This window comes from Petromyzon marinus, chromosome 74, assembly GCF_048934315.1.
Source record: "Petromyzon marinus isolate PM22_M1 ecotype Great Lakes invasive population chromosome 74, UKy_Petmar_22M1.pri1.0, whole genome shotgun sequence".
NCBI lineage: Eukaryota > Metazoa > Chordata > Hyperoartia > Petromyzontiformes > Petromyzontidae > Petromyzon > Petromyzon marinus.
Genome location: NC_133740.1, coordinates 11,848,440 through 11,853,094, shown reverse-complemented (window position 1 = coordinate 11,853,094; position 4,655 = coordinate 11,848,440).

The window sequence follows — 4,655 nt, the reverse complement described above, 5'->3', positions numbered from 1 at the left end:
TTATAGATCTTGACTTGCTCTATTTGATCATTATTTAAGGAATGTAATTGGGGAAAAATAACTTCCTGCTTTAATCCTGGTGAGAAGCATAGCACCTTGGTTTTGGAGGTATTCAGGACTAGTTTAAGAGCAACTAGCTGATGTTGTAGTTTGTTGAAATCACCTTGTAGCTTAGCAATCACGTCATCCGGAGAGCGGCCAGCAGTAATCAGTATCGTGTCATCTGCAAAAAGATTTACCCTGGAATGATCCAGGTCAGTGCCCAAGTCATTGACATAAAGAGAGAACAAAAGGAGGCGAAGGATGGAACCCTGTGGAATCCCTTTTGTTATCTTAACACTGTTTGACCTCCAACCATCTGTGAATACATTTTGGGTGCGAGAAAAGAGGTAATTTTGTAACCCTTTTACGTGCGTTTTCGGAAAAACCGAGGCAACTTAGTTTACTAAGCAGGGTGTTGTGATCTACTGTATCAAAAGCTTTGGACAGGTCTAGAAAAAGACAGGCACAGTACTGTTTATTATCAAGGCTACTGTAAATGTGATTCAGAGAGTCTAATGCAGCAGATGTGGTGCGGTATTTTTTTCGGAACCCAGATTGTTTTAGATGTAATAGATTGTTGGTGGACAGGAAACTGCTAATTTGGTAGGTCAATTTTTCAAAAAATTTCATCAACGGGGACAAAATTGAGATAGATCGGTAGTTATTTGGATCATCTTTAGGGCCCCCTTTGTGAAGTGGACAGACATAGGAATGTTTCCATTCTAGAGGAACTGATGCTTCTTTGATGGACAGTTTGAAAATATGGGCTATAGGTTTGTATATTAGGTGACCAACAGTTAGTAGAGCAAAGACGGAAATACTATCTGCTCCGGTAGAGGAGGACCCTTTGAGGTAGGACAGTTGTTTCAGAACATTACTTTCGTGGATTGGCTGGAAACTAAATTCGTTTAATGTTTGGACATGGGTGTAGGAATTTGCATGAGCAGGGGTGACTCCCAATACATTATCAAAAAGATTACCAGCTTCAGAAAACTGAAAGTTAAAATTGTCACCTATTTTTGGGGGATCTGAAAAATATTCCCCATTTCGGTTAAGCTCAACGGGCAGATTGCCTGTTTTTGATGCCTTTTCGATACATTTGATTGTTTTCCAGAAAATCCTGGCATTTCCATGTGATTCCAGGAGAGTGGAGGAAAAGTAGGCATTTTTTGCATGCCGTATTTTTTTTACGCATCTATTCCTTAAAATCCTGTATTCTAGCCAGTCATTGACCAAATTACTTTTCTGAGCACATGCCCAAGCCTTGTCCCTAGTTCTCATGAGCTTTGTAATCAAAGGATCAAACCATGGTGGGTGGTTGCCTTTAGTTTTAAATCAAACCAACGGAGCATGTTTGTTAAGAATTTGGAGAAACGTGTGACTTAAGGTCTCCCAAGCCGTAGTTAGGTTGGGGATATCACAGATCTTGTCAATTTCCGAGTGAAGCACATCATTAGTAAATGCCTGAGTGCTGAAGTGTGTCATAGAGTGCTTCTCAACCAATTTAGGGTGGGGCTTTGGCCACGGCCGGCGGGTCTGTAGCCTAGGGGCACCCCCAGTGGCAGCTGTCCCTGCGTGTTGCTCTCCCAGTAGGGGTGGCGATGATGCTGCTGTCTGTAGTCTAGGGGCACCCCCAGTGGCAACTGTCCCTGCGTGTTGCTCTCCCAGTAGGGGTGGCGATGATGCTGCTGTCTGTAGTCTAGGGGCACCCCCAGTGGCAGCTGTCCGTGTGTGTTGCTCTACCAGTAGGGGTGGCGATGCTGCTGCTGTCTGTAGTCTAGGGGTACCCCCAGTGGCAGCTGTCCCTGTGTGTTGCTCTACCAGTAGGGGTGGCGATGCTGCTGCTGTCTGTAGTCTCATGCAGAGCAGGGGGAGAAACGTCACTCACTGTCACTCACTGTTACACTACACTCACTCTCACTCACTGTTACACTACACTCACTCTCACTCACTGTTACACTACACTCACTCTCACTCACTGTTACACTACACTCACTCACTGTCACTCACTGTTACACTACACTCACTCTCTGTTACACTCACTTACTGTCACTCACTGTTACACTACACCCACTCACTGTCACTCACTGTTACACTACACTCACTCACTCTCACTCACTGTTACACTACACTCACTCACTGTCACTCACTGTTACACTACACTCACTTACTGTCACTCACTGTTACACTACACCCACTCACTCTCACTCACTGTTACACTACACTCACTCACTCTCACTCACTGTTACACTACACTCACTCTCACTCACTGTTACACTACACTCACTCACTCTCACTCACTGTTACACTACACTCACTCTCTGTTACACTCACTTACTGTCACTCACTGTTACACTACACTCACTCACTCTCACTCACTGTTACACTACACTCACTCTCACTCACTGTTACACTACACTCACTGTTACACTACACTCACTCTCACTCACTGTTAAACTCACTGTTACACTACACTCACTGTCACTCACTGTTACACTCACTCACTGTCACTCACTGTTACACTACATTCACTGTCACTCACTGTTACACTCACTCACTGTTACACTACACTCACTCTCACTCACTGTTACACTCACTCACTGTTACACTACACTCACTCACTCTCACTCACTGTTACACTACACTCACTGTTACACTACACTCACTCACTCTCACTCACTGTTACACTCACTGTTACACTACACTCACTGTCACTCACTGTTACTCACTCACTGTTACACTACTCACTGTTACACTACACTCACTCTCACTCACTGTTACACTCACTGTTACACTACACTCACTGTCACTCACTGTTACACTCACTCACTGTCACTCACTGTTACACTCACTGTCACTCACTGTTACACTCACTCTCACTCACTGTTACACTACACTCACTGTTACACTACACTCACTCTCACTCACTGTTACACTACACTCACTCACTCTCACTCACTGTTACATTACACTCACTCACTCTCACTCACTTTTACACTACACTCACTCACTCTCACTCACTGTTACACTACACTCACTCACTGTTACACTACACTCACTCACTGTTACACTACACTCACTCACTCTCACTCACTGTTACACTACACTCACTCTCACTCACTGTTACACTACACTCACTGTTACACTACACTCACTCCCACTCTCTGTTACACTCACTCACTGTCACTCACTGTTACACTACACTCACTCTCACTGTTACACTCACTGTTACACTCACTCAGTCACTCACTGTTACACTCACTGTCACCCTCACTCACCGTCACCTCACCTCTGTGGAACAGGGGTAGAACCCTCACTCACACTCAGTCACCCTCACTATCACCCTCACTCACCGTCACCCTCACTCACCGTCACCCTCACTCACCGTCACCCTCACTCACCGTCACCCTCACACACCGTCACCCTCACTCACCGTCACCCTCACTCACCGTCACCCTCACTCATCGTCACACTCACCTCACGTCTGTGGAACAGGGGTAGAACACTCACTCACACTCTCTCACTCACACTCACTGTCACCCTCACCCCACCTCTGTGGAACTCACACTCTCTCACTCACACTCACTCACCGTCACCCTCACCCCACCTCTGTGGAACTCACACTCTCTCACTCACACTCACTCACCGTCACCCTCACCCCACCTCTGTGGAACTCACACTCTCTCACTCACACTCACTCACCGTCACCCTCACCCCACCTCTGTGGAACTCACACTCTCTCACTCACACTCACTCCTCACTCTTTCGCTCCCTCACTCCAGAGAGAGAGGCGGCCAATTGGGACAAAGCTGCAGGACAGCCTGGGACCCCCACCATAGGAACGTGGAATTTCTGCTCGTGTCTGGAGAGCGGTGGTGTAGCAGCGGTCAGTGCACTGCGCTACGAACCCGGCGTCCCGAGTTCGATTCCCGCTCACGGCCAACACCGGCGTTGATTGTCCGAACCGGTCCTATGCCTTCCCTAGGTCGACTCAAGTGAGTACCTGGTGCGGTGTGTAGTGAACACCGCCACCGGGGAGACAAAGGCGGCCGGGCGTGGTACTGGCTACCCACCCCCTCCGCGTGCCGTGCCGGCCTTCGTAGGTGCTGCTCGCTAGTGACGGCACTTGGCCCCAACAGTGTCGCAGGTTACACGGGGGAGCTTTGGTGGGGTCCACGTGGTGGATGCCACGTGGTGGGGTCCACGTGGTGGGTGTCACGTGGACCCCACCACGTGATGGGTGCCACGTGGTGGGGCCACGTGATGGGGTCCACGTGGTGGGTGCCACGTGGACCCCACCACGTGATGGGTGCCACGTGGTGGGGCCACGTGGTGGGGTCCACGTGGTGGGTGCCACGTGGTGGGGCCACGTGGTGGGTGCCACGTGGACCCCACCACGTGGTGGGGTCCACGTGGTGGGGTCCACATAAGACGCAAATCGCTGGCTAGTGTGGTGGAAGAGGAGGTCAAATCCGGATGGCGTGCGTGTGTGCGTGCGTGTGTGTGCGCGTGTCTCTCTCTCGGTCGTCTATCGAGGGAGGTCACTTCCACCAGCATTGGAATTGGCAAGGAACTTGCAGGGGCTGCGCTTTCGCCCTGAAATCTCAAAGAGA